The 27877-nt window shown below is 39.9% G+C and overlaps 1 pseudogene; it reads right to left on the bottom strand.

Moving 5' to 3' along the window:
* On the bottom strand, positions 1 to 22791 carry LOC139360941 (testis-specific chromodomain protein Y 1-like; annotated as a pseudogene).
* Positions 22792 to 27877: the final 5086 nt, after the last annotated feature.

Genomic DNA, 27877 nt, shown 5'->3' with positions numbered 1-27877 from the left:
TTATAACCGCAACTCTTGCCCCATGATAAGTTTATCAGCGTCTCGGACCATTAGGGTGGTCGCCGCAATTATCCGCAGGCAGGGTGGCCAGCCAGCAGCCACTGAATCTAATTTTTTTGACAAATAGGCAACTGGCCTCTGCCAGGGGCCTAGGTACTGTGTTAACACGGCTTTTGCAACACCCTTACTTTCATCTACGTATAAGTGGAAGGGCTTGGAGACATCAGGGAGCCCCAGCGCGGGGGCTGATAACAAGGCAGTTTTGATTTGTTGAAAGGCCAGCTCAGCCTCTTCCGTCCAATTGAAGGGCTGCCGTTCCTTTGTTGCCTGGTATAGGGGCTTGGCTAACTCAGCAAATCCGGGTATCCATAACCTACAGAACCCTGCCGACCCCAGGAATTCTCTCACTTGCCGTGTTGACTGGGGTCTAGGGATGCGTAGGACTGTTTCCTTTCGGGCTTTGGTTAGCCAGCGTTGCCCCCCTTTTAATAGGTACCCCAGACAAGTTACCTCCGACTTGCAGATCTGAGCCTTTGTTGCTGAGGCTCGGTAGCCTAGCTCCCCCAGAGTCTTCAAGAGGTCCTCAGTCCCTTGAACACAAGTTTCTGGGGATCTGGCTGCTATTAAGAGATCATCAACATAATACAAAAGAGTTATTTCAGGGTGTTGCCGCCAGTACTCACCCAGATCTTCATGAAGGGCTTCATCGAACAGGGTTGGCGAGTTCTTGAACCCTTGTGGCAGCCTGGTCCATGTTAGCTGACCATTGATGCCCCTCTCAGGATCCTCCATTGAAATGCAAAGAGTCCTTGACTTTTGGGAGCCAGAGGAAGGCTGAAGAAAGCATCTTTTAGATCAAGAATGGTATACCACTGTTTTTCGGGATGTAAAGCACTCAGAAGGGTGTATAGATTGGGCACAGTGGGATGTATGTCCATGACCCTTTTATTAACTTTTCTTAAATCCTGTACTGGCCTGTAGTCCGTACTGTTGGGTTTACGAACAGGTAACAGTGGAGTATTCCAGGATGAGTGGCAAGCCCGTAGGACTCCCTGGTCTAGGAGTCAGCGGATATGGGGCGTAATTCCTTCTCTTGCCTCCAGGGGCATAGGATATTGCCGAACCCGAACCGGGTCCGTCCCTGGCTTAACTTCCAGAAATATGGCAGGTCGATGTTTAGCTAGCCCTAAGCCCCCAGTTTCTGCCCACGCTTCAGGGAAACGCTGGAGCCAAGAGTCAATTGCCTGATCGGGGGGCTTTTGCTCTTGATGGAGTCTGTACTCATCTTCTAAGGTGACAGTCAGGATAGATATTGGCCTGTTTTGGGAATCAGTTATCTTGGGCCCTTCTGGCTCAAAGTGGATTTGGGCCCCCATTTTTGTCAGCAAGTCCCTCCCTAGTAGAGTGCAGGGGCTCTCTGGGATGACTAGGAAGGAATGGGAGACTTTTCCCGTTCCTAAGTCTACAGTCCTCTGGGTTGTCCAGGGGCATACTGTCTGAAAGCTTCCATTAATCTCTCTAAATACACAGCGGGGCTTTCTGTCTTACCTTGTAACACAGAATATACTTTAGCCAAATTGGTGGGCTTGCGAGCTGCAGCCCGGAGACCCGCCATTAGAGTCTGGCGATAAATGAGCAGTCGTCCCCTACCTTCTGCCATGTTGTAGTCCCATCTGGGCCGGGTCAAAGGAAAAGCTGCGTTAATGAGGTCAGGATTTGCAGTTGGCTGGCCGTCGTCTCCTGGAACCAGCTTTCTGGCCTCAACTTGGATTCTTTCCCGCTCCTCCGTTGTGAACAGGATTCGGAGGAGCTGTTGACAGTCATCCCAGTTGGCTGGTGAGTAAACATGACACTGTCTAACAACGAGGTTAGATCTTTGAGATTATCGGAGAACCGAGCATTTTGGGACTTCCAATTGTATAAATCACTAGTGGAAAAAGGCCAATACATGAGACGGGAGAGCCCGGTATCATTGAGCGATCCTATTTCTCTGAGAGGCAGGGCTACGGTGGAGTCAGGGAGTCGGGAAGCTTGGTCCCGCAGTACGGGGCCTCGAGTTCGCCCGGCCGGCCCCCCCGGGTTACTTTCACTCTTGGCTGCTTCCGCTTCTCAGTTTCCCTCTACGGAAGCACCACCCTGGGGGACTGGGTCCTGTGGGATAAGGTGCGGATATGGTGGGGGAAGTGTGGGTTCTAACATTAGGGGGTCCTGGCTGTCTGGCAGCACAGGGGCCAAGGGAGCAGAGGGAGTCCTTTGTCTTGTAGGTCGCATTACTAGGACCTTACAAGGCTCAAGGATGAATGGAGTTATCCAGGGCGGTGGGTCTTCCACAAGATTTTGCCACACTAGAATATAAGTTATTTGATCAGGATGTCCTGACTGCCCTGGCAGGAAAATGTTAGTTTTTACCTTAGTAATAATAGAGAGACAGAAAGTTCCTTCGGAGGGCCACCCTACGCCGAAAGAGGGCCACTCCGAATGGCAGAAAGTAACTAGCTTTCCCTTCTTTAGTTCTATGCTTAAGTTACGCCCCCGAGCCTTCACATCCTTAAAATTGGTAACAAGGAGTGAGAGCGGCGTGCTCTGGTTGTTGCCCATCTTTGGACTGCTCCTACAAAGAGAAGGAGGGACGAAAATGAGTGTGAAGCAGAGGGGAGTATCCGACAGGTCCAGTCCTGGAAGGGGAAGAAAAGATTTTATGTTTCGTTTTGGACTTACACTTAACACTTAACAATAACGGACAGACAGTGAGAAATGATGAGCCTTCGCAAGCGCGTGTCGGACTTCCGACCTGAGTCAGACGGGGCAACCAAGGATGGAGGCCCCCAGATGGGCACTGGGGGACGTCTCCCACCAGTCCCGAGTGGCTGTCTTTTAGCGTGTCCGCCAAGACCATGCCACTTTTAAAACAGACCAATACAGATTACAGATTACGGATTTTGCGAAATTTCAGGGAGACAGACAGAGACAAAGACAGAGACAGTGACAAAGCCGGCTTACCTACAGATTAAGATCCATTGACTTGGGGGTCTGGTGGGCTTGGGGGAAATCCTGGATGAGCCCCCATTTGTTATGCCCAGACCGTTTATTCCCCGAAGAAGACCACCAGAGTCCTGAGTCAAAGCTAAGCAGCAAGGATCTTTATTACAGGTTCGAACCTGGAACTCTCCCTCGCTCCTGAAACGAGACGGGCAGGAGAGCTCCCCCACTGAGCTCCGAGCAGTGTTATATAGTCTAAGAAAAGTGGGCATAGAGTTATTATACAAATCAGATATATGATTGGCTAGTGTTTGAACAAGGCGATTTGGCTAACTATGATTGGTTCCCGCCATTTCTGATATTTTGGTTCAAACTTTGAGGCAGGAGAGCAGGTTTACGGCAGCAAGAGTTTATCTTACTTAAACACGTCTTGTGACCTTGCCTCAGAACTTACAAAATCTCTGGTATGTGCAAAACAAAATCTGTGGTACGTGCAGAAAACCAGGTACTCACAGAACTTATGAAATCTCTGGTATGTGCAAAGATTAGAGAGCAGAACAAGGGTGTAGCGGGTGGGGGGCGGGTACACATCTATCTTTTTGTCCTTTCAGGGTCAAATGGTATTTCTAGTTCTAGATCCTTGAGGAATTGTCACACTGTTTTCCACAATGGTTGAACTACTTTACAGTCCCACCAGCAGTGTAAAAGTGTTCCTGTTTCTCCACATCCACCCCAGCACCTGCTGTTTCCTGATTTTTTAATGATTGTCATTCTAACTGGGGTGAGATGGTATCTCATTGTGGTTTTGATTTGCATTTCTCTGATGGCAAGTGATGATGAGCATTTTTTCATGTGTCTGTTGGGTGTATGAATGTCTTCTTTTGAGAAGTGTCTGTTCATATCCTTTACCTACTTTTTGATGGGAGTGTTTTTTTTTTTTATTGTAAATTTGATTGAGTTATTAATAGGTTCTGGATATTAGCCCTGATCAGATGGGTAGATTGCAAAAATTTTCTCCCATTCTGTAGGTTGTCTGTTTACTCTGATGGTAGTTTCTTTTGCTGTGGAGACGCTCTTTAATTTAATTTGATCCCATTTGACAATTTTGGCATTGAATTAATTTCCATATATGGAGTAAGGAAAGGATCCAATTTCAGCTTTCTACTTATGGCTAGCCAATTTCCCCAGCACCATTTATTAAATAGGGAATCCTTTCACCATTTCTTGTTTTTCTCAGGTTTGTCAAAGAACAGATAGCTGTAGATGTGTGGTCTTATTTTTGAGGGTTCTGTTCCGTTCCATTGGTCTATATCTCTGTTTTGGTACCAGTACCATGCTATTTTGGTTACTGTAGAATTGTAGTATAGTTTCAGGTCAGGTAGCTTGATGGCTCCAGCTTTGTTCTTTTGGCTTAAGATTGTCTTGGCAATGTGGTATCTTTTTGGTTCCATATGAACTTTAAAGCAGATTTTTCCAATTCTGTGAAGAAAGTCATTGGTAGCTTGATGGGGATGGCATTGAATCTATAAATTACCTTGGGCAATATGGCCATTTTCACAATATTGATTCTTCCTATCCATGAGTATCGTATGTTGTTCCATTTGTTTGTGTCCTCTTTTATTTCACTGAGCAGTGGTTTGTAGTTCTCCTTGAAGAGGTCCTTTACATCCCTTGTAAGTCGGATTCCTAGGTATTTTATTCTCTGTGAAGCTATTGAGAATGGGAGTTCATTCATGATGTGTCTCTGTGTCTGTTACTGGTGTATAAGAATGCTTGTGATTTTTGCACATTGATTTTGTATCCTGAGACTTTGCTGAAGTTGCTTATCAGCTTAACAAGATTTTGGCTGAGACAATGGGATTTTGTAAATATACAATCGTGTCATCTGCAAACAGGGACAATTTGACTTCTTCTTTTCCTAACTGAATACCTTTATTTCTTTCTCCTGCCTGATTGCCCTAGCCAGAACTTCCAACACTGTGTTGAATAGGAGTGGTGAGAGAGGGCATCCCTGTCTTTTGCCAGTTTTTAAAGGGAATGCTTCCAGTTTTTGCCCATTCAGTATGATATTGGCTGTGGGTTTGTCATAAATAGCTCTTATGATTTTGAAATGCATTCCATCAATACCGAATTTATTGAGAGATTTTAGCATGAAGGACTGTTGAATTTTGTCAAAGGCCTTTTCTGCATCTATTGAGATAGTCATGTGGTTTTTGTCTTTGATTCTGTTTATATGCTGGATTACATTTATTGATTTGCATATGTTGAACCAGGCTTGCATCCCAGGGATGATGCCCATTTGATCATGGTGCATGAGCTTTTTGATGTGCTGCTGGGTTCGGATTTCCAGTATTTTATTGAGGATTTTTGCATCGATGTTCATCAGTTATATTTGTCTAAAATTCTCGGGTTTGTTTTGTTTTGTTTTTTTGTTTTGTTTTTTGGTTGTTGTTATATCTCTGTCAGACTTTGGTATCAGGATGATGTTGGCCTCGTAAAATGAGTTAGGGAGGATTCCCTCTTTTTCTATTGATTGTAAAAGTTTCAGAAGGAGTGGTACCAACTCCTCCTTGTACCTCTAGTAGAATTCAGCTGTGAATCTGTTTGGTCCTGGGCTTTGTTTGCTTGTTAGGCTGTTAATTATTTCCTTAATTTCAGAGCCTACTATTGCTTTATTCAGGGATTCAACTTCTTCCTGTTTTAGTCTTGGGAGTGTAAGTGTCCAGGAAATTATCCATGTCTTCTGGGTTTTCTAGTTTATTTGTGGACAGGTGTTTATAATATTCTCTGATGGTAGTTTGTATTTTCGTGGGGTCGGTGGTGATATCCCCTTTATCATTTTTTATTCTATTTGATTCTTCTCTCTTTTCTTCTTTATTAGTCTTTCTAGCAGTCTATCAATTTTGCTGAACTTTTCAAAAAATGAGCTCCTGGATTCATTGATTTTTTTTAGTGTTTTTTTGTGTGTCTGTCTCCTTTCATTCTGCTCTAATCTTAGTTATTTCTTGCCTTCTACTAGCTTTTGAATGTGTTTGCTCTTTCTTCTCTAGTTCTCTTAATTGTGATGTTAGGGTGTCAATTTTAGATCTTTCCTGCTTTCTCTTGTGGGCATTTAGTGCTATAAATTTCCCTCTACACACTGCTTTAGATGTGTCCCAGAGATTCTGGTATGTTATCTTTGTTCTCATTGGTTTCAAAGAACATCTTTATTTCTGCCTTCATTTCGTGATGTACCCAGTAGTCATTCAGGAGCAGGTTGTTCAGTTTCCATGTAGTTGAGCGGCTTTGATTGAGTTTCTTAGTCCTGAGTTCTAGTTTGATTGCACTGCGGTCTGAGAGACAGTTTGTTATCATTTCTGTTCTTGTACATTTGCTCAGGAGTGCTTTACTTCCAATTATGTGGTCAATTTTGGAATAAGTGTGATGTGGTGTTGAGTAGAATGTATATTCTGTTGATTTGGGGTGGAGAATTCTGTAGATGTCTATTAGGTCTGCTTGCTGCAGAGATGAGTTCAATTCCTGGATATCCTTGTTAACTTTCTGTCTCGTTGACCTGTCTAATGTTGACAGTGGGGTGTTAAAGTCTCCCATTATTATTATATGGGAGTCTAAGTCTCTTTATAAGTCTCTGAGGACTTGCTTTATGAATCTGGGTGCTCCTGTGTTGGGTACATCTATATTAAGGATAGTTAGCTCTTCCTCATGAATTGATAACTTTACCATTATGTAATGGCCTTGTCTTTTTTGATAGTTGATGGTTTAAAGTCTGTTTTATCAGAGACTAGGATTGCAACCCTGTTTTTTTGTTTTCCATTTGCTTGGTAGATTTTCCTCCATCCCTTTATTTTGAGGCTTTGTGTGTCTCTGCATGTGAGACAGGTCTCCTGAATACAGTAAATGGGTGGGTCTTGACTCTTTATCCAATTTGCCAGTCTGTGTCTTTTAATTGGACCATTTAGTCCATTTACATTTAAGGTTAATATTGTTATGTGTGAACTTGCTCCTGTCATTATGATATTAGCTGGTATTTTGCTTGCTAATTGATGCAGTTTCTTGCTAGCATCAATGGACTTTACATTTTGACATGTTTTTGCAATGGCTGGTGCCTGTTGTTCTTTTCCATGGTTAGTGCTTCCTTCAGGATCTCTTTTAGGGCAAGCCTGGTGGTAACAAAATCTCTAAGCATTTACTTGTCTGTAAAGGATTTTATTTCTCTTTCACATATGAAACTTAGTTTGGCTGGATATGAAATTCTGGGTTAAAAATTCTCTTTTTTAAGAATGTTGAATATTGGCCCCCACTCTCTTCTGGGTCGTAGAGTGTCTGCCGAGAGATCTGCTGTTAGTCTGATGGGCTTCCCTTTGTGGGTAACCCGACCTTTCTCTCTGGCTGCCCTTAACATTTTTTTTTTTTTGCCTCATTTCAACTTTGATGAATCTGACAATTATGTGTCTTGGACTTGTTCTTCTCAAGGAGTATGTTTGTGGCATTCTGTGTATTTCCTGAATTTGAATGTTGGCCTGCCTTGCTAAGTTTGGGAAGTTCTCCTGGATGATATCCTGCAGAGTGTTTTCCAATATGGTTCCATTTTCCCCATCACTTTCAGGCACACCAATCAGATGCAGATTTGGTCTTTTCGCATAATCCCATACTTCTTGGAAGCTTTGTTCATTTCTTTTTACTTTTTTTCTCCACACTTCTCTTCTTGCTTCATTTCATTCATTTGATCTTCAATCACTGATACTCTTTCTTCCAGTTGATCAAGTTGGTTACCAAAGTTTGTGCATTTGTCATGTATTTCTTGTGTTATGGTTTTCATCTCTATCAGTTCTTTTAAGATCTTCTCTGCATTGATTATTCTGGTTATCCATTCATCCATTCTTTTTTCAAGGTTTTTAGTTTCTTTGTGCTGGTTACATAGTTCCTTCTTTAGCTCTGAGAAGTTTGATTGACTGAAGCCTTCTTCTCTCAACTCGTCAAAGTCATTCTCCAACCAGGTTTGTTCCGTTGCTGGCGATGAGCTGCGTTCCTTTGGAGGGGGAGATGTGCTCTGATTTTTGGAATTTCCAGCTTTTCTGCACTGCTTTTCCCCATCTTTCTGGTTTTATCTGCCTTTGGTCTTGATGATGGTGACATACTGATGGGGTTTTGGTGTGGGTGTGCTTTCTGTTTGTTAGTTTTCCTTCTAACAGTCAGGAACCTCAGCTGTAGGTCTGTTGGAGATTGCTTGAAGTCCACTCCAGACCCTGTTTGCCTGGGTGTCAGCAGCGGAGGCTGCAGAAGATAGAATACTGCTGAACAGCGAGTGTTGCTGTCTGATTCTTGCTCTAGAGGCTTCATCTCAGGGATGTACTGCACCATGTGAGGTATGAGGTGTTGGTTTCTACTTCAGTTGAAAATACAGAAATCAGCCATCATCTGTGTTACTCACACTGGGAGCTGGAGGCTGGAACTGTTCCTATACAGCCAACTTGGGTGCACCCCAATTATTCTTAACTTACAATAATATAATTGTTTGAATCAGCGCAACAAAAATGTATTTTAATTTGCAACACAACCCAATAGAAAATGCTGGTTGATTTTCTACAGCTTTCACTGGAAAAGTGTGTCTTCTTTAATGAATTAAATTTGACTTTTAAAGCCAATAAAAAGCCCCCTGAGAAACCTGTCCTTGTACTTTGTTTATCCAGTATGAACACATGTTTCCCAACCTGTGGTAAGTAAAAATAATAAACAAACAAATAAAAATAAAAATAAAAGCCTTTTTCTATCAGGCCCAGGAATCTCATACTCTTGGAACTTCAAAATATAGAGGAGTTTACCCAAATAATAGGTATCTAAGGGAACAAACTTATGGCTGGACTCAGCTTTATAATGTCCTATTTAAGATTCCTTGTAGAATAGAGTTTCATAAAAGCCAATGAGGAAAGCACATGTAAAAATGTTTCTTGCAGTACTGTACAAAATTGTCTGGGTAAGTTTAAGACAAGTCTGTTTTGTAAGCTACTCACTGTTATCATGATTCATTCTTAAAGAAAATTAGGATTAAAATAAGATATATATATCTCGCAGCCTATCACAACTCTATCATTAACTCTTAAAAGTTGTTTTTAAGGTTTTTCCTACAATTTTAATTAACCTTTTGTTTGTTCGTTTGTTTGTTTTGTTTCTTTCTGTGAGCCAACTGGTGATGTCCAGCTACAGTCCTGGATAAACAGAAAGATAGAAGTAATATATAAATCTAGGATAATATTCCAATTCTGGACAAGCATTTCAAAATATTTTCTGGTAATAAAAGAACATAGGATTCCTCTAACAGAATTTTTGCTTTGAGGGCTCAAACCAAGAAAGCTAAGTAAATGCAAGTCTCATGTAACCAAAACTTAACAAGTATAAATATAGCCAGTTAATCAGGCACTTTAGGAGCCTTGAAGTATATAAACTGTACTTACTTTCCTTGACTAGTTTTGATATACTTTTTCCAATAATCTAAAATTTTTTTTTTTTTTGGCCTAAAGTCTATCATGCTTTGAAATGTAATGAAATGAAACCATGCGTTAACATGCCTTTCCTCTACAAGCACTTAAATCAACCCTCAGTAGAATCCTACCTACTGTGTTCTACCCAACATTCTTCTCCAGCAGAAAGTATACAGAAAGACGAATGCCCAACCTCCTAAGAGCAGTTAGAGTATTCATTTATGAGGGAGGACAATGAAAGATTAGCTAGCTTTCCTTATGTTAACAGCAACTAAAGGGTCCCTGGAAGACCCCCAGTCCACAAGGAAGGGCCTGGTTCCAAGGTAATGTAATAATGAAACCAAAAATAAAAGTGTGGGCACCAGTAAGAGCTCTAACATAAAATATTGTGCCTGATAACACAGCTGCAGTGAAACAGATGGTAGAAATTGCAGTCCATTCAGATAAAAGCTTGCACAAACCTCCCACTCACTCAGATGGGGAAGCAATGCCTGGCATAGAAATGCTGTTTTCTGTTTCTGTAAACTCAGAAGCCTTCCAGAAAATAAAGGTTATTTTTTTTTCCTGTTGGCTTAAACTCAGTGGGATCTTGGGGGTACTGGCTGGGATCTTCCTTTTTGTTTTTTACTGTTGACTCAAACCATATGAATCATCAATTCACTACCTGATTGGTCCTGAGACAACAACCGAGGTCAAGATTTTACTTTAGCTCCTGATAGGTCCTGGGCCAAACTAAGCATTCTTTGCAAATTATCACATCAGACTTCTCCCATTCAAAGTTTCTGGGCAAGTTGTCTAACAGGTCCTGGGCCTGTGCAAAGCTAAGTTAGACATTCTTCAAGACAGGTTGCAAACTAAGCATATATCTTTATTTTTTAGAGCATAAAAATGATAAACCCCAGTGGATAACTTATTCAGGCTTCTATGTCTGCTGGCAGGGAGCTTATTTTGCCACTTATTTAAACCTTTGTTTCAAACACTTTCCTGTGTCTACAGTCCCTGGTCTTCTTAAATGTAAAATTTAAACTCACAGTGTTACCTCAAATGAAAGAAAGGCTGTTACATCTTTGTAGATTGTTTAAAACTACAATATCACCTGAACCTATGACATATATTTACAGCCTTCTTTTGATATCAGGGTCTGCTTGAGTAATACACCTTTCTCTTAAGATTAACTCTCTCTTAACTCAATAGGGAGATAGAAAAATGTATTTCATTAAAGCCTCTCTCAGGATTTTAAAAAGTCTCCATATTTTTATGTGGTTTTAATCTATTATAAGTAGTTTAGAATAATTAAGATATTTTGTTCTGTTCCCTCATATGCCTTCCAGTATGCTCACTAGATAATTTTTTTCACTCATCTATAGGATCACTAGGATTCCAATCATGTTTTCAGCACTGAATTCTTTCCTATTAGGAATAATAATTCTGTTGTCATGCAACTTTTTTTTTTTCCTTTCATCTTCCCTTTTTCAAGGTTTTATAGAAGACTTGTGGTTCACCATGGATAACTCTTCTATTTGTAAAGCTGCCTGCTTTAGGACAACAGTTGGCGTTTAGTTTAGAAATAATGGATCATGTATTCAGGTCTGTTTAAACATTTGAGTTAGATTTTGAAATGCCTCTGTATATCCACCAAAGTCATCAGAGGATTCTTATTTGTTTTTCATTATTTGTCTAAATACATGCAATGAGAAGAAAACTTGTACTCTAATAGTATTAAGTCTATCAGATATTTCCTACAGGGGCAACAGTGAAGTTGGGGGTTTCTTTAGTTGCACACCAAGACAAGCTGATGAAATGGCTGCTGGTGGTGCTAAATGAGGGTGGCAGGTATGGCATTTAGAAGTTACATTTGAGTGTTCCTTAGGGGATTGTCTCTGATTTTAATGAATTATCTCTTTGACACTTGCTTTGAAACTGGCCAAGAGAGCAGAGTCTGTTTTACAGTGCTTAGAAAGAGCTGGGTTGTCTCCCAAGTCAACGTAAGTTTCTATAAAACAAAACAGAAAACAAAACAAAGCAAAACAAAAAACTCTTTTCTTTGCCATCTGAAGAAAAGATGTACCTGTTGAACAGTAGTAAACTGAACACTTCCCGCAGAAAGCCAAGAATGTCTGTCTTGGAGCTGGTAAGATTGTCATGCCTTTGAGCAATAAATAAATAAATAAATAAATAAGCCACTTTCTTTTTCAGAGTCACAGAGCCAATTAAATTTCTGTGTTTCAGAATGTAATCTAGAGAGGTGCACACTGCAGATTGTTTGTGAACTTTCTAAAGAAATAGAGAGAGAAAGCATCCCATACTATTTTTCCCCCTTTTGAAGTAGCCCTGACTGAATAAAAAGACAGAAAGGATGTTCCTTGTTTTTGCATTCCTCTTGTCTTTTCTGAGTCTGGTAACCGACATAGGTTTCCCCAATGGTTGCAAGTCAAACTTTTACCCACAGTTCCAGAGGAGCTAGACAGCAGGACAAGTAATGTTTACCTGCGCAGACTTTTGCTCTACACTGGTGATTCTTTGTTGAACCAGTTCAGCCTACTGAACCAGGAAGATTCCCCAAGTAACTTGGAAACCTAAAAAATGATAATATAGTCTTTGGACATGAGAAAGACACTTGTATAGAGTAAGAATTTTAATACCATTTCTGGCTTCCCTTGCTATAGACTAGAGAAACACTGAAATTCCAGGAAATAAGAGCTATTGACTTTGAAACATAAAATTCTCTTTTAGTTTAAATGTCAGTGCTGCTTGATGAAGAATGTGTACCTCAAAACATGTAAAGCTTACATGGCTGGCTGTCATAAGACAACACTTAGTTAGAATATGTCTCTCAAAGGCACCTTCTTTCCAATTATTGAAACTGGAAATTTTGTGTTTATAGATAGGGCATAGAGTCTTATTGTTAGAGAGACATAGGAGAGAGAGGAGTTAAAAAGCCAATTGTTTTGTGCAAAGTACTGACAAGGTTTCCCATACAGAGAAATCTCATCTCACTAGGTTGCATTTTAAGATCTAAAATGTTCCATGAAAATGCTGAATCCCAGGTTTATATAGTCAAGAGTTAGAAAAAGAAAGTTAATGCTCTATCACCTGTCCCCACAGCATGTGTCTCTGCAGAAAAAAAGATGTGTCTCACAAAGAAACGGTTTAGCTATATATGGCAGTGCTGAGCTTTTTAAAGAGAAATAACTACCCCAAAAGAGAAATTTTATTTGAATGTATGCCATTCCATACCAGGCCATAAATATCTGTTACAGGTGGACAAAAAGGCCCTTATTAAGTAAAAGTTTTTAGATTACAAGTTTGAATTCTTACTGCTTTGAAAAAAAAAATCACAAAATAGTAACTCTTTTAATTACATTCTAATTACTGACTTTTACAAGTAAGATTATTTCTCCAGGTTACAAAATTGCATGCAGAGGAGAAATAGGAGGCAGAGTAGCCACATGATGACCAAAAAAAAAAAAAAAAAAAAAAAAAAAAGCAACAGAAAAGTCTGGAATTTTGGTGGCAACACTCTGATGGGCTGTCAGAAACTGGAGTTAGTTTTGTGATCTTCACATAACACTTCACATAACACTTCACATAACACATAACTGGTGGTGGTCTTAACCAGAAAACTTCATTTAACTTAGATACTCTTTCAATCTCATGTTATGGCTAGATCCTCTGTTAAAGAAAACAGTTGGGACAGAGGCAAGCTTTTCAACAGTGGAGCGTGAAAGGAGACTACCAATGTGTAGCATCCCTTTCTCCTAAGCTTTGTAAGGATGGCAGCCAATCTATTGGATTTTATCTGACACTGGCCCAGAGCTTTGTTGTTCTTGAGAAATTGAAACAAAACAAAACAAAAGAAAAACTGAGAACAAGCTGCAGATATGAATATAAATACAGGACAAGCTGCATGCTATGAATGTTAACAGTTAGAAGTGCACTCCTACTCAATTTTTTTTTTTTTAATGGATTCTTGCTCGGTCGCTTAGGCTGGAGTGCAGTGGCACAACCTTGGTTAACTGCAAGCTCCTCTGTGTTTTATGCCATTCTTTTCTTCCTTAGTGTACCGAGTAGCTGGGACTACAGGTGCCCACCACCACACTGGGTAATTTTTTGTGTTTTTAGTAGACATGGGTTTCACCATGTTAGCCAAGATGATCTTCTTGTGATCTACCCGCATTGGTCTCCAAAAATGCTGCAATTACAGGCATGAGTCACTGTGCTCAGCCCCTACTGACATTTTTAATTAAATCCTCTCCAAATCCGTGCACCAAAAACAAACCTTGAGTCCCCCAGTGCGCCACAATGTATCAGTCTCTCATTTTGAGGTGTCACACATATTTTCTTAATCTCAAGAAAATTAAAAATTAGGAATGCAAAAGGTGAGATTATAGCACATGTTTAATAAGTTAACTTGTGGCAGAGTAGAGTATCTTGCCCACTTTGAGGAAGAGTCTGATATTTTTATAGATTCTGAAGAAGGAAAATGTGCTAACTAGTCTTCAAGAAAGCGCTACTCATCTTTTCTGGGACTTTGCACCTGGAACTATTAACAGCTGAAGTAATGACTCAGCTTGGCTCAGGAATTTGGCTCTTAGCCACATAAGAATTAAAGTAAGCATGGCCTGGGACATTGGACTGGGACCAGAGGCTAAAATGATAATTTACAGAAACTTGGCTTGGATTCTAAAGCATGTTTAGTAATACAATGAGCCCTTTGTAATACACTGGAGTCCAATATGTACATGGGTTCAGAAAAAGAGAGAAGCTATTTCTTGGAATCTCTCTGTTCACACAAAAGACATAATATTTTAATGTGGGGTCTTTTTTTCTTGTTTTTAATCTGAGTAGCTGTGGGCAAGTCTTAAGCAAACTCACCCAAAGAAGTTGGGCTTTTTTAACAAAAAATTATTTGCCTGGGCCACATGGTGTGCAGGATTGTAAATTTGTGTCCATAGCCTGATTTTTCAGGCTGTTTCTCTGTTTGTCAAATTTTATCAATGATTCACCACAACTATGTCACTTTTCTTTGTCAACACTATTGAAGAGGCAGATAGTTTTTGAGGGTGGGAAGGCACATTGTTTGAAGTTTCCTATGTGCAAGACTTCTCTGCAATGTGAAACAACCCAAATCTTTGTGGATATTGTAAAATTGTCCATGGCTTCTTGGCAGTCATATCAGAAAACCCCACAGTAAACAACTCCCAAACGTCACAGTGACATTCTCCCTGGAAAAAATCAAAACCAAATTTTGTTGTCCCAGCTTTTCTCATCTTCTTGATCTACAGACTCTTTTAGTCACATTATCATCAGGTTTTCCAGTGTTAATATCCAACCCTCCAAGTTCATTACTACCCCTGTAGGAAATACCCAATGAATGAGGTGCCAGTAAAGTGCAAGTTTCCTTTTCATTACAGTACCTTAAAGAAATAAAGACCTGGGGAAGTTTCTGATACATCAATACATATATAGAGCCTTTCTAATTCTCACTCGTGTTTTTGGTCTTACATGAGAAGATGTTGTGTTATTCCTAAGCCACAATCTTACTGCTTCTGAGATATAGACCTTCAAGCAACAGAAAGATGTTGCACCAAACCACATTTCTTAATATAGCATGTCATAATAAATAAAACACAATCAAAGAGAGGAAGAGTGAAGAAAAGACAAGATCCTATTTTCTGGTAGCAAAAGAGACAGAGCCCTTTGAAAACCCTAATTTAAGCCATACTGATGCCATAGATAATTAGAAAGAAAGAAAGAAAGAAAGAAAGAAAGAAAGAAAGAAAGAAAGAAAGAAAGAAAGAAAGAAAGAAAGAAAGAAAGAAAGAAAGAAAGAAAGAAAGAAATGAAAGCAGGAATTTGGCCTTTAAAAGAGCCCAGATCTGAACCTTTTCCAAGCCAGTGCTGTGACAACATATTTGTATCTCTGCAGTTTCTGGCATTTCTACTTTTCTTGATGCGACTGCATTCTTCTGTGCCTGCAGAAAGGAAAGCTTGTGGCATGCCTAATTCACCTAAATATTTGCAGGAAGCTGTCACCGGTACCCATAGTTTGAGCTGAGTGCAGTCTGCCTGCAAGGTGAGTGTGTAAATTTAGACAAATAGGCTCAAGAGAAACTTGTGGAAATGTGCCATCACATACAGAGATTCTTGGATGGTGAAGCAACACCCTAGAGATCCTGGGACAAAGGTAACATTCATCACCAGTGGCCAGTGGATTATTGAATTATGCCTATGAAACGCAGCCTCTGTAAAAACCAACAGGACAGGATTCAGAGAGTCTCCAGGTAACTGAACAAGTAGAGTGTTCCAGAAAATTTTGTGCACATAAAAACAGACACTGACAATTTTAAATGACATGCAGAGTGTAAGGGTCTTTTCTTTGTTTTGGAAGAAGTTTAGTCCTTTAGTAATGTGTCCATAATTTTAACTTATTAACTATAACATACTCTAAAGTAACCTAAATCTGCACATTGCAAACATTAGAACATGGATATTTCCACTAAAATGATTCTATAGTTGACTAATAGGGTTTAACAAGTATTACTTTGGAGAGATAAAGTTTTCTTTTGTTAACTGCGCAAGAACTGGACATTTATAAAAGAAAAAAAAATCAAGTTATATCTCAGCAAAAATTCTAATCATATGTTCAGTTTGGGAGAATGACCATCAGTGAGTTTGTGTCAGAAATATTTATTCTAAAGGAAAAGTCTTTTAATTTACAATTCTGTGCCTCTGAAGTATTTGTGCCACTATAATGTCAAGCACACCATCACTGACAGTTCTTTGTCTTTCTTTGTGGGAGGGAAGCTGAGGCTGCCTCATAACTCAGTAGACTCTGTATTATAGTATATAAAAATAAGAAAAATAAAAATCATTACAGAATTCTCTGTCATCCACATCTAATAAAACACAACTCTGGTCTGAAATATAGTAGTAGCCACAGATACAATTTAGAGCTTGCAAGAACAGCCTAGTATCCACCAGTCTGCTTTATATTTGGACTTATGTGTACATAAAATAATCACACTTGGGCAAAAAAATGTTTTATTAATTATTTTAAAGATACAGTGCTTAAAAATGCCATGATAGTTTAAATACATACCTTGGACATTTCCAAATCTCTTTCCAAGATTTCACAATGGGTGAAATTGTTTTGCACTCGGAAGATGGAATAGGGCATCTTGCAACTCATGATACATTTCGTTCAGCTTAGTTCTTGTGTCCTGTGCAGATAGACTGACAATTAAAACTCATCAATCATACTTTAACATGGATTATATCCCTTGGGTTGAGCCCCAGATCTTCCTCAGCACCTCACACTGTCTCTCATTGGCCTGTTTCAACTCCATCTTAATATTACAGCGAACAAGGGCCTTACATTCTTCCAGCACAACTAGGTAATATGAGGCAAGTTTCCTAATTTGAATCATAACCTCTTGGGTGAAAGTTCCAGTCAAAAACACCTGAGAGACCAGGCCTTTGGCACATGCCCCCAGTGCTGTCACTTTTTGCCCAGTAATTAACATTTCATTGGCAGATGCGTCACCCATCATTTTCAGAAATGTAACAGCAGAACAGCCATCTGGACTGTCCCAAGCTCGTATAAGGGGTTTGGAACAAATCCTTTTCTTTAGCCCACACAAGATCACAAAGGAGCAGTATGGATTCACCTAGTCCATTGGCACGGCCATTGACTGATACAACAATAGGCTTTTTAAATTGAATAAAAGTATTCACAAATTTCTTGAAGGTGTCCACCATTTCAAGCCTTGCTCACTTTCTGTCATTCCTTAAATGTTTCACAAAGTACCCAAAATCAAGACCACAATAAAAGACACTTCCAGATGCACTGAGTAACGCAAGCCTGCTGTCATCTGCAGCAGCCCTATTCAGAGCATTCACCATTTCTTTAATTGCTTCTGTATTCAGTGCGTTTTTTGTCTGTCGATCTAGTTGATAGCAATATCTGGGTGAATCCATCCTCTTTCTTCACTACAATGTCTCTGTATGTGCTGACACTTTCTGTTAGCTTTATGGTGAATTACGTCTTCTTGAAAAAAGATTGCTCTCTCTCGTCATGCGTAACATTTCTTGGGCTACCTTTCAATCTTGGAACTGATGTGTGTATGTCTGTTGCAATGGCTGCTAATGGGTCTATTAATACCACTATAGCTTTTTGGGGAGCTGAGCCTATGTCCGTGGAAGCAGTAACTGAGCCAGACATCTGAGACATTAGTGGGTGTAGCAGGGTCCTGTTTTCTATTCCAGTGTGTTCTGCACTGGGACCTGACAAAGGGTCCCTGACAGGTTTCCCTTCGGTCACCTTGAAGTCCACCATGTCCTGCTCATCTACCATAATAGGGTCCAGTTTCTCGAGTACCTGAAAGCCACTCACAGTTTTCTTGTTGTTAACAAGTGTCTTGATAGTTGAATTTACTAGATCCATATTCTTTGTGTGAGAGAGAAGTGAATCTGCCTTTCTCCTGATGTTCTTGCTGGCAGCAAATAACAGGCTGGTTTTGGATCTGTGGTGTTTGACAGTCACCGATGTTCTAGGAGAGCTCTTAGAATAGTTCACATTGGTAGATCTGGAAGTTCTTCCTCTGGTATTGTTTGAAAACATTCTGCTTGTTCTGGTACATGCCAGTTTTTTTCTGTTTTCTCTCTGTTGTCTGTTAAACTCATTTATACATTTTTCACAGCTCATGAGGTGCTGCTCTGGCTCCCAAGTGTCATCCTGTTTGTTGAAACTTTTCCATGAACCAAATACATTTTCTTTCCATTTTTGTCTTGTCTTTTGTCAACAATAGTTTCAACCTCTAACTCCTGGCAAGATATGAAGGAAGACTCAGGATTGGAGCAGTTGCTGTGCCATCTTTGTTTCAGTTGTGTCTCCACATAGCCACTTCTTTCTGCCTCCAGTGCTTCACCAGGTTCTGCGTATGGATGAGCCACTTCTATTCCATCACCACTGGTTTATGAAAATTGTGTGAAATAGCAGCTATTCCCTGTGCCTTAGGCTCTCCACCTTTAGTCTCTGGTGGGACAGCTTGGGCTTTGTCTCATGGTGCATGATAGCTTGCTCAGTAGCCTCATGTAGGAGTAACTAAGTCCACAGCTCCTACTCTCAGCTGTAGTACAGAAAGCTTTCTTCCTGCCTGATGTTCTTTTGTGTTTCTTTGTTTAATTGTGGTTGCTATGATGATTATATTGAACACTATAATGTTATTCCATTTTTAAAGTTACACTAGCTTACATTCAGTAACATAAAAATCCTTATTCCTGTGTAACTTAACTCCCTTAATTCACTTACTGTGTAACTTAACTCCATTATTTCACTTCTCAAAATTATGCATTGTATGTCAAAAACATCAATTAGTGGTATTTTTTATTAAATATATTATTGTTTTAAGTTGTGTTGAGAACAAATTATGGAGGTGCACATTGTTAATTTTTTATCTTTTATATTTTTCATGCATTTATCTTTACCTTAATCTTTACTTATTCATACTGCTTTTGAGTGTCTGTTCATTCTACCCTGAAGTACTCCACAAAACATTTATTAAAGGGTGGTCTACTGGTAAAAGGTGTCCATTTTTATCTGGGAATATCATAATTTGTCCCTCACATTTGATGAACAATTTGTTTGATCATAATGTTTAGGTTTGACAGTTTTTTTCTGACTTCACTTGGAATACATTTGTCTACAGCTTTCTACCATCTTAGTTTTCAGATAAGAAATCCACCGGTTATTCAGTGGTTATTCAGATAAGAAACCTACTGGTTATTTTGCTTTCCTTGAAAATCCGCAAAATTATCTTTGCATATGGTTTAGACAGTTTAATTATCAGATAAGCTTGAGTGGTTTTTTTGTTTGTTTGTTTGTTTGTTTTGTTTTTGGTTGTTGTTGTTTCTTTTATTTGGCAATTGTTGAACTTATTGGGTATTTATTTGTTGTCTTAAATTGTTATGTTCTTTATTATTATTTTGTTAAATAGTCTCCTTGATTATATATCTCTCCCTTTGAAAGCCCCAAATGCACATGTATGGTGGCTTCATGGTGTCCCTCAGGTTTCTAGGCTGTGTAAAGCTACCTTGAACCTTTCCAGCCTGTGTTGGTGACCACTATGTGTTTGACTGCCCCTAAGGGTGTGTATCACAGTGTGGGGCAAGTTTGTCAGTTGGTCTCGCAAGGCTGATGCATCCCAGATTTCAATTCCTAGACTTCAATTATTGCAGTCTCATTAGTGCACCACAATGTAGCAATCTCTAATTGTGAGGCACACGGAGCTCTTGGTCTCATGGCCAAGAAAATTAAGGAGATGGATGCAAATCGTTTGAAGCAAAACTTTTATAAGTGAAAGTAAAAACCTCTTCACTGTGGAGGTGGAATACAAGTGGTTTACCTACTCTGAGACTGAGGCTTACGGTTTCTAAAGGCAGAGAAGTAAAGAAATGTGCTTAGTGGTCTTGGAGTAAGCATTTTTCGGGTTGGCCCTGAACCTTGGACTTAGATTAATCTGCAAATGAAGTGATGATTTATAGAAGCTACTAAGCTCAGCATTGCAACTTGGCCCTGGACCAAGAAGGAGCTGAAGTGACAGCTTGACCTGAGACCTTGGCCTGGGACCAATCACAGGCTGAAGTAATGTCTCATGACCACAATAATTAAGGAGGCTGGATGATGCAAATTTCAAGTAGGAAGAAAAGGTTAATAAGCAAAAGAAGAAAACTCTCCACAGTAAAGAGGGGATTTGCGAGGGTTTCCAATTATAAAGCTGGGTCATTACTTTTTAGGAACTGGAAAGAATGAAATGTTCTGAGGTGTCTGTGGGCTGTCTTGAAGAAAGCACTACTTCAGCTAGGTTCAGAACCTGGCCTGGGAAAAATGAGAGGCTAAAGTAAAAGCTTTGTCTGGATCAATGGGCTGGGGAAAAGCAGAAGCTGAAGGGATAATTCATAAATGCTTTGCTTGCCTTCAAAGCATGTCCAAAATAGAAAAGAAAAATATTTCATCAGAGCCCACTGGAGCCTACTGTGTATCATGCCCACAATGGGAGGAGTGTGTATTTTCTTGAAGTCTGCTGATTATGTGAATGACAGAGGCACTTATTCCTTTGGCCTTGTCCTCTTATCTCTGGAGGTGTGATTATGTTTTAGGAAAAAATGACAAAGGCATTTTCATGTTCTACCTTGTTTTCTTATTAGTGCAGCTGTGGTTATACCTTTAGGATATCCTCATGTTCAACTTTTTTTAATCGGTGTCTGCAGCCTGAGTTTTCAGGCTGTTCCTGTGTGTAAAAAAAGTTAATCAAGAACCACTTCTAGATTCCTCATTGTTTTTTCTCTTATGCTTTCATGAAGGTAATTTTGTGTATTTTGTAGATAAAATAAAGATTGTGTTAAGGGCTTTTCTGTACAGTTTTCCACTTTTGACATGGAATCAAGGTTCACTTTAGAGCACATGTGAAATTTTTGTATTAGCTATGTTCAATCTGTACTTTCTTCTTTTAAAATAAAGGTTTCTAATACAGGAATATATTGTTTTAATTCTTATAATTCAACATTTGAACAGTCTAGTACTAGGGGTCTCTTTTTCATAGCTGTAAGGTTGTAAAAGATGTTTGACATTTGTCTGCTTTCTGCCATAGAACTCCAAACATCTTTGCAATCTCCAAATGCTGCCTTTTAATATGATAATGATGATTCAGAGCTACATGCTGGGGTTTGTCAGTGAAAACACAAAGGCATTATTTGAGGGTAGGGATTATAGGGTTCACTCTGCATCATTCCAAAATGACACAGGTGCTGCAGGTAATGGCAGCAGCAGCCCATTTAGAGGGGCTGCTTCAAAGATACCAGGTGCAATGAGGGAGGCGAAGCCAGGGCTGTGCACTCCGTGAAACTGCTGGAAACTGAGAAAAGGCAGAAACCACACTCACACCCAAGTTCAATTAACAGGAGCCCCACCTACTCAGGAGCAGTGGCAGTTGCCCCACCACAGATGCAGACTCAGGCATCCCTCAGCTTTCTGAGACCTGGGAAGCCATTTTTCCAACAATGGCCTCGAAGTGCCTGTTCCCATTGCCTGGCCTCTCCCAGCTCCCATGCCCACTATGACATTGTGCAAATGTGCTGTCATCCACAGAGATTCTTGCCTGCTGAAGTGACACCCTAGAGATCCTGTGACAAATGTCATGTTCATCACAAGTGGCCAGTGGATTATTCGATCAGGCTATATAATGGAGCCTCCATAGAAACCAACAGGAAAGGATTCAGAGAGCTTCTGGATAGCTGAAAATGTAGAGAGTTCCAGAAAACTGTGTGCACATAAAAACAGACAACAATAATTTTAAATGTCATCTGCACAGGATAAACATTAAAACGTGGAAATTTCCACAAGGATTGTTCCATAATTCACTAATATGGTGCAAGAAGTTTACTTTAGAGAGATAAAGGTTTATTTTTGTTAACTGAGTAAGAACTAGACATTTACAAAAGAAAAAAAAATCAAGTGGTATCTCAGCACAAATTCCAATCGTATGTTTGGTTTAGGAGAATGATCATCAGTGAATTTTGTGTCTGAAATATTTATCCTAAAAGATAAGGCTTTCAATCCAGAATTTTGTGTCTCTGAGATACGTGTGCCACTCTAAAGTCAAAGGCACCATCTCTGATAATTCTGTGTGTTTTTTTTTGTGTGTGTGGGAGGGGAGTGGAGGCTGCCTGATACCCAGGATATCTCTGCATTCTCGGATATAAAAAAAAAATTATTTCATAAATCTCTGTCATCTAAATCTCATAAAAACAATTATGGTCTTATATATAGTAGAAGACATAGATAGAACTTAGATTTTGCTAAAACAGTCTATTACTCACCAGTCTGCTTTTATATTTGGGCTTGTGTTTGCATAAAATAATCACAATAAGGCAAAGAAGATTTTTTTATTACTTATTTTAAAGTTGCAGTGCTTAAACTTTCCTTGATAATTTAAATACATAGCTTGGACATTTTCAGTTCTCCTTTCAGGCCTCAGCTATGGGTGAAATTGTTTTGGGTTATAAAGATGGATTAGGGTATCTTGCAACTTGTGATGTATTTGGTTCAGCTCAGTTCTTGTGTCCTGAGAAGACAGACTGACAATTAAAACTCATCAATTGTATTTTCCACATACATTAACATGGAATTGTTCCCTTTGTCTGAGTCCCAGATTTTCTTTAGTAACTCACACTCTGTCTCTTTGGCTTGTTCCAATGTCATCTTAATATTACTGCATACAAGAGCCTTACATGTCTCCAGCACAACTCGATTACATGAGGCAGAGTCCTTCATTTGTATCATAACCTATGGGGTGAAACTTGCAAAGAAACCTTAGAGACCAGACCTGTGACACATGCCTCCTCTTCTGTCAGTTTTCACCCAGCAATTAACATTTCATTGGCAGACGCTTCACCAATCTGCTTGGGAAATGTAACTGTAGAGCAGCTATCTGCACTCTGTCCAAAAGTCATGCAAGGATTTGAAACCAAGCCTTTTCATTAGGTCACATGAAAGCACAGAGAGGCAGTGTGAATACACCTATTCCAAAGGATGTGCCACTGACTGGTAAAACAAAAGGCTTTTTAAATTGATTGAAAATATTCACGAAGTTCTTGATGGTGTCCAACATTTCAAGGCTTGTTCTGTTTCTGTCATTCCTTAAGTCCTTCACAAAGTACCAAAATACAGACCACAGCAAAAGACACTTCCAGCTGCACTGAACATCATGAGATGGCTGTTACCCACAGCAGCCCTATTCAGAGCATTCACCATTTCTTAATTACTGCTGTATTCAGAGCATTTTTTTTCTGTTGATCAAGTTGATAGCAATATCTGGGTGAATTCGTCCTCTTTCTTCACTACTATGTCTCTGTTTGTGCTGGCACTTTCTGTTAGCCTTATGGTGAAGTGTATCCTCTTGACAAAAGGCTGGACTCTGCCATCATCAGTAGCATTTCTTTGCCCACCTTTCACGCTTGGAACTAATGTATGCACGTCTATTGTTCCATTGGCTGCTAATGGGCCCATTAAGACCACTATACCTTTTTTGGTGCCTGAGTCTGCAGTCATGGAAGTCATGGAAGTCTGGCTCTCAGTCTGAGCCAGACATCTGAGAAAATAGGGGTGAATCTGGGTCTTTTCTGTATTCCACACTGTCCTGTCCTGCGGTCTGATAAAACCCTGATGACCTTCCCTTCTGCCTCCTTGAAGACCACTATATCCTGCTGATCTCTCTCAATAGGGTCCAATAGGGTCCAGTTCCTGAATGCCACTCACTGTTTTCTTCTTGTTAAAGGGGCTGTGAGGGCAAGTGTCTTTCTCGATATTCGGATTTACTAGCTCCATATGCTTTGGGCTGAAGAGAGGTGACACTGGGTTTCTGCTGACTTTCTGGCTGGCAGCACATAACTGGCTGCTTTTGAATTTGTGGTGTTTCCCAGTAACTAGCATTACAGGAGCATTCTTAGAAAACTTGGGGTTGGTAGATCTAGAAATTCCTCTTCTGGCATTGTTTGAAAAAGTTCTGCTTTTTCTGATCTGTGCCATTTATTTATTTTTTTTTTCTTTTCTGTTTTTCAGTCTGTTGTTTGTTAAAGTCATATATACCTTTTTCACCTGTGCTGCTCTGGTTCCCAGGTATCATCCCGTTTCTCCTAACCTTTCCAATATTAAATACTTTTTTCTTTTGAGACGGAGTCTTGCTCTGTCTCCCAGGCTGGAGTGCAGTGGCACAATCACTGCAAACTCCGCCTCCTGGGTTCACGCCATTCTCCTACCTCAGCCTCCCGAGTCGCTGGGACTACGGGGCGTCTGCCACCACCGCCCGGCTAATTTTTTGTATCTCGCTTCACCGTGTTAGTCAGGATGGTCTTATCTACTGACCTCGTGATCCACCCGCCTTGACCTCCCAAAGTGCTGGGATTACAGGCAAGAGCCACCGCGCCCAACCTTTCTCTTCTTTTTTTTTTTTTTCTCTTTTCTTTTCTTTTTTTAAACAGAGTGTTGCTCTATCACTGGGCAGGAGTACAGTGGCACAGTTGGGCAATCTGCCTCACTGCAACCTCCACCTCCAGGATTCATGTGATTCTCCTGCCTCAGGCTCCCATGTAGCTGAGATTACATGTGCCTGCCACCACACCCAGCTAATTTTATGTTTTTTTAGTAGAAACGGGTTTTCGTTGTATTAGCCTAGATTGTCTGGCTCTCCTGAACTCGTGATCTAGACGCCTCTCCCTTTCAAAGTTCTGGTATTACAGGCGTGAGCCACTGTGCTTGACCTCTGTCCTCCCACTTTTGTCCTGTCTTTTGTCAACAATATTTCAACCTCAAACACCTGGGAAGCCACGAAGAAAGACACAGGATTGAAGCAGTTGCTGCATCAACTTGTTTCAGTTGCATCTCCACAACCTCACTTCTTTCTGCCTCCGGGGCTTCACCACATTCTTCGTATGGATGAGTCTATTCTGCTTCATCACCAATGGTGTAGTGAAAATTGTGGGAAATAGCAGCTAAGCTATGTGGCCTTAGGCTTTCCACACTTACACCCTGGTGAGACAGCTTGGGCTTTGTCTCATGGTACATTATAGCTGGCTCAGTAGCCTCAGGTGAGGGTAGCTAAATCCACAGCTCCTACACTCTGGTGTACTACAGAAAGCTTTTACCTGCCTGTTACTCTTTTTTTCTTTTCTTTTCTTTTTGTTTCTTTAATTGTGATTGCTATTATGATTGCACTGAATATTCTAAAGTTATTCCACTTTTAGAGATATGGTAGCTTACCTTCAGTAACATACAAATCCCTTACACCTGTATAGCTTCACCCTCATTATTTCACTTATTGAGTTCTCAAAATCTTACCTTTATGAAATGTACGTCAAAAACACAAGTTAGTGATAGTATTTTTATTATGTATAGTAGTGTTTTTAATTACAGGGGAAATAAATTGTGGAGTTGTACATTGTTAATTTTTTATGTTCTATAATTGCTCATGTATTTATCTTAATATATATTCATTCATACTGTTCTTCAGTGTCTGTTCGTTTTACCACGAAGTACCCCATAGGGCATTTTTAAAAAGGTAGTCTACTGGTAAAAGGTCCCCGCTTTTATCTGAAAATGTTATAATTTTTCCCTCACTCATGATGGACAACTTTTTGAACATAAGAGTTCTGTTCAAATGTTTTTCTTACAGCATTTGGAATATGTTAGTCTATTGCATTCTGTCCTCTGAGTTTTCAGGTATCTGCTGATTATTTTTGAGGGTTCTCTGAACACGAGTAGCCACTTCTCTTGCTGCTTTCAAGATTTTCTCTGTCTTTCTCTTAAAGAGTTTATCATATAATTTGCATTTGTTTCTTTGAGTTTCTTCTACTTGGAGTTTATTGAGCTTGATATTATTTAACACTACTGTTTCTAAATAGTCTTCCTGATTCTTTGTCTCATCCTTTCAACTTCCAGTATGTGTAATATGGCTGCTTCATAGCGTCCCACAGCATTTTAGGCTGCGTTCTCATTACTTTTTTTTTTTTTCTATCATTTCCTAACTTAATAGTGTCAACTACCCTTTCTTTGATTTGCTCATATTTTGTTCTTCCCCCGGATCAAGCCTGCTTTTAAATATCTGTAATAAATAAATATGTATTTTATATATAGAGAGACATTTTTAGGTTTTAAAACAATTTTACTGTTTGTATTAATAATGTTTGTTCATATATTTTGTGCTTCTTTTGTTTATTCTATTAGCTTATTATGAAGCTTAATTTTAAATATTATGTTTTAATAAGACTGCCATTTGGACTGTCTAAAAAATGTTTCGGAACATAATTTTTTTTCAGTTCTTAAAGTGAGCCATATTTCTCTATTTCACTCTCTGATTTATGATTATGCTGGTGCTGTAAAAGGGCATTTAAATTTAAAATGCTGTAATTTGAAAACAAGGTTTTCTTATTCTGTGGATTGATAGGGTTTTGTTTATTCATTTTACAGCTCTTTCTGTGCTGTAAATCAGTCTTACTGGACTTCTTCTTGGATCTTATTTGAGCCGCATTGTTTTGGGGTGCATATCGCTAAAAATACAATTTGTTCCACATATATATATATACAGACACACACACACACACACACACACACACACACACACGTGTGTGTCTGTGTTATATTCGTGTGTGTGTTTGTGTGTTTAGTTTTCAATGTCTTTGTCCACAAATGTCTAACCTCTTAAGAGAAAAAGAACAATAAGGAAAAAACGTTCCGGCTTTTTAAATCTTCGGACGGTTGCGCAGAAAGACAAAGAGCCTGCATAATGTTTGGGGAATTAAAGAAAGACTGTTCACCTCTGTCGGGACCTCCATAAAGCAGAAGCAGCCATCAGTGAACAATTCCTCCTGAGATCTGGAGGACAGGGTCCTTTTTGTTCATCATGGCTCTTGTAAGCCATTTCAGAATTATTTGCAAGTCAGTATCCCACAGTTGTGGTTAATAAAGCATAAGTAGCTGCTCTTGATCTGTGCTATAGAATTGATAAATTTTAGTTTTGGTTTATTATACAAACTTGTTTGGAAGCTGTAAAACTTCAGTTAGACTCCGGTAATCTATAATATTTGCCTCATACTAATCCTGCCACTGCCCCTATTGTATAGTTTAAGAGACAGGTATGCAGTGCTCCGCAGTACATTGCAGCACTTTCCCTGAATCTACGATCAGTTTGCTTTGGTTTATTTGTCTTTGCAGCTAAAGCATGCCTTGCACAGAAGTCACAAAAGTGAATCCCTCATTGAAGAGTACACTTACACCTGTGTGTGCCTTTTTAAGAAAGAGCTTGTGTCCAGAATTGCTGGGTTCTTGGTCTCACTGACTTCAAGAATGAAGCCGCAAACCCTCGCGGTGAGTGTTGCAGTTCTGAAAGAGGGTGTGTCCAGAGTTTGTTCCTGTAGAGGTTGAGATGGAGAGGAGCTTCTTCCTTTTGGTGGGTTTCGCTGTCAAGAGTGAAGCTGCAGACCTTCATGGTGAGTGTTACAGCTCTTAAAGGCAGCGCCTCTGGAGTTGTTCCATTTTTCCAGCGGTTTCGCGGTCTCATTGGCTTCAGGAGTGAAGCTGCAGACCTTTGCAGTGAATGTTCCTGTTCATAAAGGCAGCGTGGACCCAAAGAGCAAGCAGCAGCAAGACTTACTGCAAAGAGGGAAAGAACAAAGCTTCCACAGCCAGGAAGGCGACCCCAGCAGGTTGCCCCCGGCTGACTGCCCCACCTTGCTTTTATTCCCTTATCTGACCCCAACCCACATCCTGCTTAGCGGTCTATTTTACAGAGAGCTGATTGGTCCCTTTTGACAGAGTGCTGATTGGTGCGTTTACAATCCTTGAGCTAGACAGAGTCACAGAATGC

This window comes from Macaca nemestrina, chromosome Y (assembly GCF_043159975.1).
Source record: "Macaca nemestrina isolate mMacNem1 chromosome Y, mMacNem.hap1, whole genome shotgun sequence".
In the NCBI taxonomy this organism is placed as follows: domain Eukaryota; kingdom Metazoa; phylum Chordata; class Mammalia; order Primates; family Cercopithecidae; genus Macaca; species Macaca nemestrina.
The sequence above is the reverse complement of the archived record's forward strand: the minus strand, read 5'-3'. Positions and strand labels throughout refer to the sequence as shown.